The sequence below is a fragment of the Rhinatrema bivittatum genome, chromosome 7, assembly GCF_901001135.1.
Source record: "Rhinatrema bivittatum chromosome 7, aRhiBiv1.1, whole genome shotgun sequence".
Taxonomy (NCBI): Eukaryota; Metazoa; Chordata; class Amphibia; order Gymnophiona; family Rhinatrematidae; genus Rhinatrema; species Rhinatrema bivittatum.
Genome location: NC_042621.1, coordinates 109,908,179 through 109,923,647, shown reverse-complemented (window position 1 = coordinate 109,923,647; position 15,469 = coordinate 109,908,179). Strand labels below are relative to the sequence as shown.

Genomic DNA, 15,469 nt, shown 5'->3' with positions numbered 1-15,469 from the left:
TAGCAGGATTATTTATTGCTTAGATCAGTGTTTCCCAACTGGTGTGCCTTAGCTGAAGGTCAGGTTTCATTTTTTCTTTCCCTCCTGGCCTGCAGGATGTCTTCCAGTTAGCAGGGGGTGGGAGGTTAGGGAGCAGTTGCTCTGGGCTTCCCCCTCCCTCCCGCTTGCCTCTGCAATAGAAAATGCAAGGGCTCTATAGACTTGCCAGATCTGCTGGTTCCCTGCAGTTCACATTGCAGTAGGAAACTGGAAGAGAAGGAAGAAGCAGCACCAGGTAAGTGCTGCTTGTATTTCTTCCAGTTCCAGGTCAGGGATGGAAGAAGGAAAGGGATAGAAGGAAGAGGAGGAGGAAAGGGATGGAAGGAAGAGGATGATGATGATGATGCTAGGGGAAGTAGAGGTAGAGGGAAGGGGGTGTTGATGAAGATGATGCTAGGGGAAGTGGAGGTAGAGGGAAGGGGTGTTGATGATGATGATGCTAGGGGAAGTGGAGGTACAGGGAAGGGGTGTTGGTGTTGATGATGCTAGGGGAAGTGGAGGTAGAGGGAAGGGGTGTTGATGATGATGATGCTAGGGGAAGGGGAGGTAGAGGGAAGGGGTGTTGATGATGATGATGATGATGATGATGCTAGGGGAAGTGGAGGTAGAGGGAAGGGGATGATGATGATGCTAGGGGAAATAGAGGGAAGGGGGTGTTGGTGTTGATGATGATGATGCTAGGGGAAGTGGAGGTAGAGGGAAGGGGATGATGATGATGCTAGGGGAAGTGGAGGTAGAGGGAAGGGGGTGTTGATGATGATGATGATGCTAGGAGAAGTGGAGGTAGAGGGAAGGGGGTGTTGATGATGATGATGATGCTAGGGGAAGTGGAGGTAGAGGGAAGGGGGTGTTGATGATGATGATGATGCTAGGGGAAGTGGAGGTAGAGGGAAGGGGGTGTTGATGATGCTAGGGGAAGTGGAGGTAGAGGGAAGGGGGTGTTGATGATGATGATGATGCTAGGGGAAGTGGAGGTAGAAGGAAGGGGATGATGATGATGCTAGGGGAAGTGGAGGTAGAGGGAAGGGGTGTGTTGTTGTTGATGATGATGCTAGGGGAAGTGGAGGTACATGGAAGGGGATGATGATGATGCTAGGGGAAGTGGAGGTAGAGGGAAGGGGTATGTTGTTGTTGATGATGATGCTAGGGGAAGTAGAGGGAAGGGGGTGTTGATGATGATGATGCTAGGGGAAGTGGAGGTAGAGGGAAGGGGTTGTTGATGATGATGCTAGGGGAAGTGGAGGTAGGGGAAAGGGGGTGTTGATGATGATGATGCTAGGGGAAGTGGAGGTAGAGGAAAGGGGTGTTGATGATGATGATGCAAGGGGAAGTGGAGGTAGAGGAAAGGGGGTGTTGATGACACTGGGAAGAGAAGAGAAGAGAAGGTACTAGTCCTGGGGGGGGGGGGGGGGGGAGAGGGAGAGGGAAGGTGATTATGAATCCAGCAGGTTCATGGGAGTGAGAGGAAAAGAGAATGTGATGATGGTGAAGGTGGTAATGAGCCACAATAAAGTGAACTTTGTGCCAGATGTGCTGTGAAGCAAAAAAAAAAAAAAAAAAAAAAAAAAAAGATTGGGAACCACTGGCTTAGATACTGTAACCACAGGGAAAAGGAGATGGGAGAAGGGAAATGACTGGATGAGGAACAGTGTGCAAATCCAAGGCTCTCGTGCTAAACTTTCAAAAAGGAAACTTTGATAAAATGAGAAAAATTGTTAGAAAAAAAACTGAAAGGAGCAGCTACAATAGTAAAAAATGTCCAAGAGGCGTGGTCATTGTTAAAAAATACCATTCTAGAAGCACAGTCTAGATGTATTCCACACATTAAGAAAGGTGGAAAGAAGGCTAAACGACTACCGGCATGGTTAAAAGGGGAGGTGAAAGAAGCTATTTTAGCCAAAAGATCTTCATTCAAAAATTGGAAGAAGGATCCAACAGAAGAAAATAGGATAAAGCATAAACGTTGGCAAGTTAAATGTAAGACATTGATATGACAGGCTAAGAGAGAATTTGAAAAGAAGTTGGCTGTAGAGGCAAAAACTCACAGTAAAAACGTTTTAAAATATATCCGAAGCAGAAAGCCTGTGAGGGAGTCAGTTGGACCATTAGATGATCGAGGGGTTAAAGGGGCACTTAGAGAAGATAAGGCCATCGCGGAAAGATTAAATGATTTCTTTGCTTCGGTGTTTACTGAAGAGGATGTTGGGGAGGTACCTGTAATGGAGAAGGTTTTCATGGGTAATGATTCAGATGGACTGAATCAAATCATGGTGAACCTAGAAGATGTGGTAGGCCTGATTGACAAACTGAAGAGTAGTAAATCACCTGGACCGGATGGTACACACCCCAGAGTTCTGAAGGAACTAAAAAATGAAATTTCAGACCTATTAGTAAAAATGTGTAAACTATCATTAAAATCATCTATTGTACCTGAAGACTGGAGGATAGCAAATGTAACCCCAATATTTAAAAAGGGCTCCAGGGGCGATCCGGGAAACTACAGACCGGTTAGCCTACAGACCAACCGGTCTTACATTTTCCTGACTTCAGTGCCAGGAAAAATAGTGGAAAGTGTTCTAAACATCAAAATCACAGAACATATAGAAAGACATGGTTTAATGGAACAAAGTCAGAATGGCTTTACCCAGGGCAAGTCTTGCCTCACAAATCTGCTTCACTTTTTTGAAGGAGTTAATAAACATGTGGATAAAGGTGAACTTGAAGATGTAGTATATTTGGATTTTCAGAAGGCGTTTGACAAAGTTCCTCATAAGAGGCTTCTAGGAAAAGTAAAAAGTCATGGGATAGGTGGCGATGTCCTTTTGTGGATTGCAAACTGGCTAAAAGACAGGAAACAGAGAGTAGGATTAAATGGACAATTTTCTCAGTGGAAGGGAGTGGACAGTGGAGTGCCTCAGGGATCTGTATTGGAACCCTTACTTTTCAATATATTTATAAATGATCTGGAAAGAAATACGACGAGTGAGATAATCAAATTTGCAGATGACACAAAATTGTTCAGAGAAGTTAAATCACAAGCAGATTGTGATAAATTGCAGGAAGACCTTGTGAGACTAGAAAATTGGGCATCCAAATGGCAGATGAAATTTAATGTGGATAAGTGCAAGGTGATGCAAATAGGGAAAAATAACCCATGCTATAATTATACAATGTTGGGTACCATATTAGGTGCTACAACCCAAGAAAGAGATCTAGGCATCATAGTGGATAACACATTGAAATCGTCGGTTCAGTGTGCTGCGGCAGTCAAAAAAGCAAACAGAATGTTGGGAATTATTAGAAAGGGAATGGTGAATAAAACGGAAAATGTCATAATGCCTCTGTATCGCTCCATGGTGAGACCGCACCTTGAATACTGTGTACAATTCTGGTCGCCGCATCTCAAAAAAGATATAATTGCGATGGAGAAGGTACAGAGAAGGGCTACCAAAATGATAAGGGGAATGGAACAGCTCCCCTATGAGAAAAGACTAAAGAGGTTAGGACTTTACAGCTTGGAGAAGACACAGCTGAGGAGGGATATGATAGAGATGTTTAAAATTATGAGAGGTCTAGAACGGGTAGATGTGAATCGGTTATTTACTCTTTCGGATAATAGAAAGACTAGGGGGCACTCCATGAAGTTAGCATGGGGCACATTTAAAACTAATCGGAGAAAGTTCTTTTTTACTCAAGGCACAATTAAACTCTGGAATTTGTTGCCAGAGGACGTGGTTAGTGCAGTTAGTATAGCTGTGTTTAAAAAAGGATTGGATAAGTTCTTGGAGGAGAAGTCCATTACCTGCTATTAAGTTCACTTAGAGAATAGCCACTGCCATTAGCAACGGTTACATGGAATAGACTTAGTTTTTGGGTACTTGCCAGGTTCTTGTGACTTGGATTGGCCACTGTTGGAAACAGGATGCTGGGCTTGATGGACCCCATGGTCTGACCCAGTATGGCATGTTCTTATGTTCTTACCCAATTTACTTTCAAAATACCTAGTACTTACTCATAAATTCTTCCTGTGGGAGCGGCACCTTTATGATAAAGCATCCTGCCACAAATTGTTTTATGAAAGTTGAGAAAGTTAGGGATTTGGGGATGAATGACAGTTTTTTTCCCATGCGAAGTTATGCCACCCAAAATACCATTAGAACTGGAATATTATTGCTGAAAAACACTGTAGATCCCCACATTTGCTCCAGTGACAGAGGAATTGTGAATAAATGAGAAAAAACAGCCACAAACATTTTGCGTCCTTGGCATCGTGAAAAAGAATGACCTGTGGTTTGCCTAGGTGTACGTGAAGGGAGAATATGCTAGCGCCATTTTAACATTATATTGCAAAAGCCCACAAAATTCCTCTGGCCATAAAAGGTGACTAACGACTGGCAGGGAGGCAGTTAAGGAGATGATTTATTTTACTTAAAAGCATTTAAAACCTGCAGGTCAGGGGCCACTTGCTCCCTGAGTGGAACATGGGAACATTCACAATCATCAAACATGCATTTCTTTCTTTATAAGATTTATAGTCCGCGGATCACACTAAAAACATGAACATTACAATATCTAGCCATTTCAGTACACAATGCAACATAAATAATTAAAGCAGTAAAAGCAACTGAAATTAAACAAAACCAAAGCAAGCATTCAAATAAATTTTTCAGGTCCAACATTCGGTAAAATGCTTTCCTAAACAAATGATGCACTACGGCCAACTCATCTTCAGTTTCTTGAGGGACCCCTTACTGAAAGTGCCCGTTTCCTTTGTTACTTGGAGTCTAAGCTCCAAATGAGGGGTTAACGGATGATGACTTTTCTGCCAAACGCAAATCACAAGTTGAGTAATAGGTACGTAAAAAGCTCCTTAAAGTCTGCTGGGCCTTCATCTTGAAGTGCCTTAAAGACAAAGACTAATATCTTAAATTCCACTCTGTATGCTATAGGCAGCCAATGTAAAAGCTTTTAAACATGGGCTTATATACCCTCCCGCCTGCAGCCCACAATTAGCCTTGCTGCGGCATTTTGTATCAGTCGAAGGGCCTGTAATTGCATCAATATATCAGCCCTTAAATAGTGAACAGACTGCCACACCAGAGCCTGTACTCTGGTTCTGAAATCAGCCACTGAAGGGACATATCTTAATCTCCTAACCAAACTATTGATAAAAATGTAACTTTTAACACCGATTTAATCTGAGATTGCAGTGGGCTCAATTATAAAGATGGTGAACTTCTAAAACAGCTGAATAAATATGCCCATTCAGCCTAATTCTCTTTTAAGCCTGTGTGACCGATATGGGGTGTGTGAGCCCTTAGTGCCGCGGTGTAGTTGATGCAGCTTCCAGGGCGAGCCCCCCAGGCCTATGCCGGCAGCTTAAGAACGCACCCTGAATTGAGAGTCTGGAGCTTTGCCCTTACCAGCCGCCTCCTCTGCAGGTTGAGCCCTTGGATTCTGGCAGCCGGCAGGACTTGGGCAGGTCCCTAGGGCAGAGGTGGCAGTTAAGAGTCCAGAGACACACTAGAAACAGAGTGAGAAGCAGGCTTACAGAAGTCAGAGGACGCCAGTGTCAGGGCGGGCAGCAAACAAGCATAGACAGGTCCAGGCAGCAGGCAATCATAGTCTGGTCAAAGCAAAAGATCAGGTTCGGAGTAATGAGTCAAGGGTGGACATGAACACTCAGGAGACACTGATGCTGTTTTATGTCTTTTATGATAATAATTTATGAGTGTAATATATAAACTGCTTGGAAACGTTGACAAGTGGTATATAAATTAGTAAAATAAATAAAGGCTGGACAGGCTGGGCTGGAAGACAAGGCAAGGCTGGACGAGGAAACAGGAACCAGGAACGTGGAGAAGCAACACGTACTATACAGGATGCAAGAGACCCTTTGCTGAGGTGTCTTCTGCTCTTCAGAGGGAGCAGGCAATAACGTCATCAGGAGGCGTGGACTCAATTTTCCCGCCATGGAACCTTTATCCTGTACTGAGTAGAGGGCGCGCACACCTAGGAAAAGGAGGAGGGACCCAGAGCAGGAGAGCCTTGTGGCATAGGGGTGAGTCTGGCGGCTCATGGAGCCCCACAAGCCGTGATTCTTAACAGCCTGATGGAGCTTCAGAACAACCCACGTATATAAACTTCAGTTCTCTTTAAGTTAAGAACCATTTTGTTAATCATCCATCTCTGGATCATGGTCATACATTCCTCCAGCCAAAATAATGTAATTTTGAAATCATCCCTGACAGGTATAAAAAGCTGGATATCATCTGCATATATTTTCCAGCCTTCTGTAATAAGTTCCCCAATGGGTACATATACTCATTGAATAATGCAGCAGTAAGGGCTGAATCCTGCAGGACACCAGACTTAACTTCCTTTACCTTTACACAAGAAAAGTTACCTCACCACTTGGGCCTTTGGGCCGGTCCTGATAGAAAAGAACTAAACCATTGTAACATCTACCCACCTACTCTTATCCTTGCAACCAATCTTGCAAAACCTTAAGATTAAGAGCATCAAAAGCTCCTAATACATCTTCAAAACTAATATTGTTGAGCTTCTGTATCCATTTCACAAAGCAGGAACTGTTCAACAAAACCAACAAGGTTTTGGTGCTATGTTCACTTCTGAATCCACCCCGATGATCACCCAAAATATTCTTTTCATTTAAGAACTCTGCTTACCAGGAGATGTGTGTTCTTGGGCCACGGCTCGACCCCAGAGGAACTCCGAAGAGGTGCCGCGGTAGGCGAGGCATGCCCGAGCATGGGCTGGACAGGAGCGAGGCTGGACTGGAGACAGATGACTGGAGATACTGACCCTCCTCCGGACCTGCACGCTTTGGAAGACCAACAACGCAATGGTGGTCTTATGAACAGTCCTCCGACCATTCCAAGCCCTTTCGGACCTGCCGCAGGGTATGGCAAGAAGCAGCAGGTCGGATGGAGTCCAGGGCAGCGAAGACTGGATCATGAAGATTCAGACGAGACTCAGGAACAAGGTACTTGGATGCACAGACAAGACTCAGGAACGAGGTACTTGGCATTCAGAAGACTCAGGAACGAGGTACAAGGCATTCAGAAGACTCAAGCAAGTACTGGGTTGAGACTGCGACGCAGCGCGCCCTACACAGTCCACCCGCGGGACTGGTCACGGACCACGCTGGACTCGAAGAGCCTCTAGACGAGATGTGGAGCAATGAAAAGGAACATGTCTCAGAAGCTGTAGAGGCCTGCACCGAGGCGCGCCCTACACAGCCCGCCCGTGGGGCTGGTCGCGGACCACGCTGGGACGGTACAGGTTCTGGCAGAGTCTTTGGCACAAATGGAGCAAGCACAAGGGACTCCGTAGACCAAGGATAAAGACAGAAGCGGAAGTCTCCCGGAGGCTTGTGCTGCAGAGGTGAGGAAGGCACGGTACCATGAAGTGCCCTACACAGCCCGCCCATGGGGCTGGTCGCGGACCACGACATGGCACGCCAGGAAGAGTGGCATGAGGAACCAGGGGTTCAGGACAACTGGACAGGATCACGGACATCAGCATCAGGAGAAACATCTGGTCTGGATCACGGACATCAGGTACGGAGAACAAACATCTGGACTGGAACATAGAGTACAGGATCAGGAGACAGACCTCAGGGCTGGATCACGGACATCAGGAACAGCAGGCGGACATCTGGACTGGAACATGGACATCAGGACAAGACGAGGAGCTCCAACAAAGAACAGGAAACAAAGGATCTTGAAGAAGAGCTGGAACAAGGACGACTCCTGGAACGCAGACCAGCAGGATCCCAGGAGTGTCTAACTCCTTGCGAAGGCAAGCTAGAATGGACGCTGAGCCCTTTTGTAGGGCTGAAGAGGACAACGCCCAGGGAGGGGTCAGCAGGGGGCCACACCTGGCTGGCCCTTGAAGAACAGGAGAGAGGCGCGCGCCCGCGCCTTAGGGGAGCTGGAGAGGAAGAGCAGGATCCGCTGGTGGCATCCTCGGCCACGTGAAAGGCCCGAGGAGAAGCAGGTAGGCAGCGGGAGCAGCCATGCCAAGAAGCTGAGGAAGGCAGACTGCAGGAGCGGCTTCCAGCCGCGAAGATGGAGCAGGAAGGCTGCAGGCACCGGCAGGAACGGGCTCACTGCTGGGCAAGGACCCGAGCAGCAGCAGGCACTGGCAGGGATGGCCTCCCTGCTAGCTGAAGACCCCGGCCTCTTGGGAACAGCCGCAGGGACGGTCCCAGCTGAGTCGGGGAAGCAGGAGCGGCAGCAGAGGACCCGGCCGCATGGAGAAGCTCCCGGTGGCCCGACCCCACTGCACAGGACCAGCGGCAGCCGGAGAGGAGCCTGGCGATGGCGGCACGCCCGCCGCGAGGAAGTCAGCATCAGCGGCCCGACTGGCCGCGAGAGGTGAGAAGCCTGCTCATGTTCCTCGCAGGCAGGTTCGCAACAACATTTTTCCAACATCTTGGCTACTGAAGGCAAATTTGAAATTGGTCGATAAATCATTAAGCCAGTTACCACCAGGGCATGGCTCTGTGTCAGTAGGCGACTGTAGGCTTGTTTAAGAGTTGTTGATATACCCTTTGTCAATGAAAAATTCATAATCCCAACTATCATATCAATAAAAGTTTCCTTTCGACACTGACACGGGTGAAGAGGCGCTGTCAAAGACTTAACAGAAGACAGTAATGACACCACCTCCAGTTTTGTCACCCAGTGAAAAGATTGGCAACATATCTCAGGGTTGGGACTAGACTGAGTTTCAGCCATCTTTTGTCCATTACTGGAATCAATAACGTTATGAAGGGACCCAATTTTAGCACTAAAATAGTCTGCTAAATTGCAGTTCATAGAACTCAAAGGTTCATGAGATGCAGATTTCTCAAGCAATTGTTTAGCAATCCAGAGCAGCTCTTGCTGTTTATGGAATTTATGCATTTTATGAGAGAAACAAGATTTCTTTGTTTGGGTAAGTAACTTCCTATCCTGCATTAATACACATTTATTTTCTTTTTTTCTTCTCAGATTCATACTGGTGTTCTACACCACACAACCTCTTATGTGCTAATAACGCATTAGTATAACTAAGGTGCTTGTTTTTCTGACATGGCCAATTGGCTTTATTCATTCAAGCTCAAACTAAATCCCCAAAATTCAAAGGATATCTGGTTTGCCAATAAAGCAGATACTTCTGAGTCTCCATTTCCTTGTATTGCTGGTTCTCAGATTCAACTCAAAACTGTTATTTCTACTTGGGAGTTAAATCTAACTCCCAGATGACATCTGAAGCACAAATGTCCATATTAGTTCAGAATTCCTATTTATTTCTGCATCATATTCACATTTTTGGGCATTGCTGATTTAAAAAGCTCTCTATTTCATAATAAACGCTTGGATTACTGTAATACTTTGTAGCACTGTCTTTCTTCTCGTGCTGTTCTTCGACTTCAATTAGTCCAAAATACGGCAGTGAAGCTAATTTATTGGAAAAGGAAGCATGACCAAGTGACTCCATTACTGCAGAATCTTCCCTGTCCGCTCCTCTCTTTTAGTGTCCAATTTATAATGGGTTGTCTTGTTGTTAAAGCCTTTCAGTCTGGTGTTGCAGTTTATCTTGCCAAGCTGCTAACTCTTTATGCGCCTTCTAGTAGCTTGCGCTCTTCATGGCAGGAGCTTTTAAAGACTCCTTCTGTTTGAGATACGTATAGGATTTGAAAAAAAACAAAACAAAAAGAAGAAAGCAACAGCCTTTTGGAGCTCCCTCCCTCTTGCGTTACAGCTCAAGAAAGACTACAGTAAATCTAGGAAGGGCCTTCAAACTTGTCTTTTTGGTGAAGCTGATGGGGTGGCACATTCAAAGCACGTTCAGTGCTCAATAGACAGATAAGTAGATCTTATCTTGTGAGCTAGTGGGCCGCTGAATATCCGGGTATATCCGGCTACGTTTTAGCAGCAGAAAATAAATGGGCGGGCAATGGGCGGATCAAGGTGGCGCTACTTAGCCGGTGAAGTTAATCAGAAAGGTCAGACCGGCCATAGAGCTGGTCTGACTTAGCCAGGTGTAACTTATCCCTCTAAGTGGCCATTTGTGCGTGGATATTCATCCCTTGCAACTTCACCGGATATGGCTGAATATTGAGCCCATGATGTTTAGTTCTGTTGCTGTAAAGGTTTCTGTTTGGCTGTTATTATCTTAATATGTATTAATCTTTGATTTTAACTTTTTATTGTTATTTGGCTATTTTTTAATTATGTCTTGTATTGTCATGACTTAATTGTGGTTAATTTTTTAGGTACCTTTGTTTCCAATTTTACTGTATGTTTTAACTGTTGTTACCTCTAAGTATGTCTGTTTTTGTGCATGCTTTTGATTATTCTTAATATTATAGTGCATCACTTTGATTCTTAGATGGAAGAAAAGTGATTTTATCATATTTTTTGTATTTATTAATATTCCAACTTTTGGAACTTATTAACTAACTAACTTGCTCACTCATTGCTCAGGTGCTACCTTATCCAATGTTTGAGGCAAAGAATCATAAAAGTACCCCACTAATGTTTCTATATTATCAATATCTGGCAGGGAATGATCCATTAGATATTGAGTTTCAAATGTATCAACACCTATTGAGCGCCTCAATTTTCTACAGTCAATACATTGAGAAACGCTTAAATCCTAATTACAATGTAATAAATCACGGCCAGCCCAGGATATTTTGTGCTCTTGAATATCACTAATGCAACCCATATTTAATATTTATCCAACAATCTGGGACAAACAATAAATCTAGTAAGTGCCCTGCCTTGTGGGTGGCAAAACTGTTCATCTGCATCACCTCTAATAAGGATATTACAGGTGAAATCAAAAGTACTTACTATTGAAAACCCTAATCACAAATCATTTTTTTATTAACAGATACAATTCTACTAACATACCTGCCATCGTAGAAAGCATGACACTCTGCCCAGGGGCGACGATCTAAAAGACAAATAGGCAAGATCTCAAAACTCGCTATTAATCCTTCACAGTCCATATCAAACTAGCTATATAGTTTACATGCCATTGATCTTTTATAGATAATAATATCCCCTCCCCCCAGGATGATTTGCCCTAGGGCAGTGCTCATGGAAATCTGTCCATCACATAGCCCGATGGAAGGTCTGGGCGAACTGGGAAGACTTCAGGGTGAAGAACGAGGAGGGTCTTGATAACCTGAAGAAGGACTTGGTGAACTGATGGAGGTATTGGCAAACTGGTGATTTCAATTACGCATGCATGTTTTAAAATATACCGATTTCAGGGTTTTACATGAGCAAATTTTTTTTTTACACATAAAATATATGTACATATATTTATAAAATAAGCAGGAAAGGTTCATGCTTTCAATGCATTGCAGGTATTCGCTTGCCACCAAATATATACATATTTTAACTTCTGCCATTATCATCTGGCTTCTCTCCTGCTTACCATCCGAGGATTGTTTTTGTGATTTGCCTGAGCTCTGCTGGTTCCCAGTGCTGGGTTACTCTCTAGCCAGCTCCTTTGTGTGTCATTTTGAGTGCTATCTCATATTTTATGTCTGTGGGAGGTTTCCAACCTATCAGGCCGATACAGTACAGTGCGCTCTGACGGACGCGCACTGCTATTGGACGCGCGTTTTCCCTTACCCCTTATTCAGTAAGGGGTGGAAAACGCGCATCCAACCTGCCGAACCTAATAGCACCCTCAACATGCAAATGCATGTTGATGGCCCTATTAGGTATTCACGCGTGATTCAGAAAGTAAAATGTGCAGCCAAGCTGCACATTTTACTTTCAGAAATTAGCGCCTACCCAAAGGTAGGCGCTAATTTCTTCTGGCACCGGGAATTTCTTCTGTGCACCCTCCGACTTAATATCATGGCGATATTAAGTCGGAGGTCCCAAAGAGTAAAAAAAGTTTTTAAAAAAGTTTTAAAAAATTGGTTTTCGACCCAACAGCCGCCGGCCGACTTCCAGACGCTCAATTTTGGCGGTGTCTGGTTTCCGAGCCCGTGGCTGTCAGCGGGCTCGAGAACCGATGCCAACAAAATTGAGCGTCAGCTGTCAAACCCGCTGACAGCCGCCACTCCTGTCAAAAAGAGGTGCTAGGGACGCGCTAGTGTCCCTAGCGCCTCCTTTTGCCAGTTTTTACCGCCGGGCCTAATTTAAATACTGAATCGCACGCACCAGTGAGTGGCCGTTCGCCCGGTCTCCCATGGACTTTACTGAATCGGCCTGTATGTTAGGAAGGAAGGCTTGTTGGAGGTTTAATTGATTTAGTATAACCGATTATTATATCTTTATCACTTGGGCAGGGTCACTACATCCCTGCTGCCTCTCTGTTCGTATATCCTTGTGAAAGGGGGCTAGTAACTTTTCATGAAGACTGTAATCTGTAAACTTCTGTAATCTGAAAACTTTTCATGAAGACTGTAATCTGTAAGCATCTGTATTTATTATAAGAATTTGTATTTACTATTTATATTTATTATTTAGCCATTAACATTGTTCTGTTACCACTTGGTACTATTTCTCTCCTTTACCTCAAACTCTAAGTTCCTACTAAGTTAGCCATGTTATTTATACCCAATTGTTGGATGTAATTGTATATTTGTTTAATTGTTCAATCTGTTTGATGTAATTTTCTGTTCCTTGTTCTGTGTAAACCGAAGTGGTATGCACAAGTGCATGAACTCCGGTATATAAAAGCCTTTAAATAAATAAATAAATAAATAAATAGTTCAGGTTCCTTTCTTACATGTTTTTTCTACTGCACCCTCCATGTGTTTATCGGTTTTGATAGTAAATGGTTGGGCAACAAGGAAGAAAATTCATGTAATTTTAGATTTGCTGAGAAATGTTTCATGAGATCTTTTTTATTTTAGCCAAGACTTAGATGACAGAATCAGATGTTTTATCTTTGAAACAGCTTTGTGTGCCTCACTATTCTCTTTTTCCTGACCTGGATCATAAGAACATAAGAAATTGCCATGCTGGGTCAGACCAAGGGTCCATCAAGCCCAGCATCCTGTTTCCAACAGAGGCCAAACCAGGCCACAAGAACCTGGCAAGTACCCAAACATTAAATAAATCTCAAGCTATTATCTGAGAGAGTAAATAACCGATTTATACTAACTTGTTCAAGTCCTTTCATGATTTCGTGGACTTCTATCATACCCCCCTCCCTCAATTGCCTCTTCTCCAAACTGAAGAGCCCTAACTTCCTTAACCTTACCTCATAGGGCCATAGGGATTTGAATGGCCCGCACCATTTTTTAAGATGGCGCTGGCCGTCCATTGCTCCTACCATGTGACAGGGGCTGGCCAATGGCACCGATAGCCCCTGTCACATGGTAAGGGCAAAGGGCCATTGGCGCCATTTTGTTTACTGGCAGCTGACAGCCCAAGAGCAGGAGATCACTCCCGGGACTCCCGCTGGACCACCAGGTACTTTAGAAAAGTTTGGGGGGGGGGTCTGGAGGGGGGGATTCTAAATAATTCGATTTAAAGGGTCGGGTGGGGTTGGGTTTTTTTCGGCTTGGGACAGCTGGAAAAAAAAACGTTCAGAACCGTGGAAAACGAAGATTTCCCGCGGTTCGACGAATCCGATACTGGAAACGAGTCCGGTACTGATTCACATCTCTAGCCGTCCATGCCACTTATTTTGTCCCATCTTAATATTTCCTAACATTCTGTTTGCTTTTTTGATTGCCACAGCACACTGAGCCAACGATTTCAATGTATCATCCACTATGACGCCTAGATTTCTTTGCTGGGTGGTAACTCCAAAGATAGAACCTAACATTGTATAACTACAGCAAGGGTTATTTTTCCCTATATGCAACACCTTGCACTTGTCCATGTTAAATTTCATCTGACATTTGGAAGCCCAATCATCCAGTCTTGCAAGGTCGTCCTGCAATTTATCACAATCCACTTGAGATTTAACTACTCTGCATAATTTTGTGTCATCCGCAAATTTGATAACCTCACTCGTCATATCCCTTTCCAGATCATTTATAAATATATTAAAAAGCACCAGTCCAAGTACAGATTCCCTGAGGCACTCCACTGTGTACCTTTTTCCACTGTGAAAACAGACCATTTAATCTTATTCTCTGTTTCCTCTCTTTTAACCAACTTGCAATCCACAAAAGGATATCACCTCCTATCCCATGACTTTTTAGTTTTCTTAGAAGCCTCTCATGCAGGACTTTGTCGAACACCTTCTGAAAATCCAAACACACCACATCTACTGGTTCACCTTTGTACACGTTTATTCACCTCTTAAAAAAAATGTAGGAGATTTGTGAGACAAGACTTCCCTTGGGTAAATCTATACTGGCTGTGTCCCATTAAATCGTCTATCTAAATGTTTTGTGATTTCCTTCTTTATAAAAGATTCCATGATTTTTCCTGGCACTCAGGTCAGACTCATCAGTCTATAGTTTTCTGGATTACCCCTGAAGCCCTTTTTAAATATCGGGGTTACATTGGCCATCTTCCAATCTTCAGGTACAATGGATGATTTTAATGATTGTTTATAAATTAACTGAAATAGGTCTGAAATTTAATTTTTTTAGTTCTTTCAGAACCCTGGGGTATATGCCATCTGGTCCAGGTGATTTACTACTCTTCAGTTTGTCAATTTAGCCTACCACATCTTCCAGGTTCACTGTGATTGGGTTCAGTTCCTCTGAATCATCAGCCTTTAAAACTTTCCCTTTGGAAAGTTTAGTGCTATAGCCATGGATTTAATCATTGTCCCCCTTCCAGTCATTAATTCAAATTTGATCTTTTTATGATCATTATGGCCAAGTGGCCACACCACTGTTGCCTCTCTGACCAATTCCTGGTCTCCACTGAGAATTAGATCTAAATTGTTCCCTCTCTTGTCGGTTCCTGAACTAATTGCTTCATAAAACTGTCATTTATTCCATCCAGGAACTTTATCTCTCTAGCATGCTCTGATGTTTCACTTACCCAGTCAAAATTGGGGTGTTTGAAATCTCCCATTATTACTTGCTCTACCAATTTGGTTAACTTCCCTAATTTCTTTTAACATTTCACGGTATGTCTCACCATCTTGGCCAGGTGGATGGTAGTATGCTCCTATCACTATACTCTTCCCCAACACACAAGGGATTTCTACCCATAAAGACTCGATTGTGCATTAAGGGCCGGATTTTAAAAGGATTACGCACATAAGGTACGCACGTAACCCTTTTAAATCCCCCCTGTGTGCGCCGAGCCTATTTTGCATAGGCTCGGCGGCGTGCGCAAGCCCCAGGACGTGCGTAAGTCCCGGGGCTTGCAAAAAGGGCCGGTTGGGGGCGTGGCCGAGTGCCCCGACACAGCGGCCGGAGGCAGTAGCAACTTTTAAGATAAAGGTAGGGAGGGGGTTTAGATAGGGC

The 15,469-nt window shown here is 44.1% G+C and overlaps 1 protein-coding gene across 6 annotated transcripts in view; it reads right to left on the bottom strand.

The window, feature by feature from the left end:
* DOK4 (docking protein 4) overlaps positions 1–15,469 on the bottom strand; it is a 186,884-nt gene that overhangs the window by 157,112 nt on the left and 14,303 nt on the right. For 5 of the 6 annotated variants that reach the window (XR_003857752.1, XR_003857753.1, XM_029608929.1 and 2 more), the window contains exon 2: positions 10,971–11,013. The exons of the other annotated variant lie outside the window; for it this stretch is intronic. The gene's annotated coding sequence lies outside the window, so the exon portion shown is untranslated. The remainder of the gene's footprint in view (positions 1–10,970; positions 11,014–15,469) is intronic. 6 annotated transcript variants of the gene reach the window in all.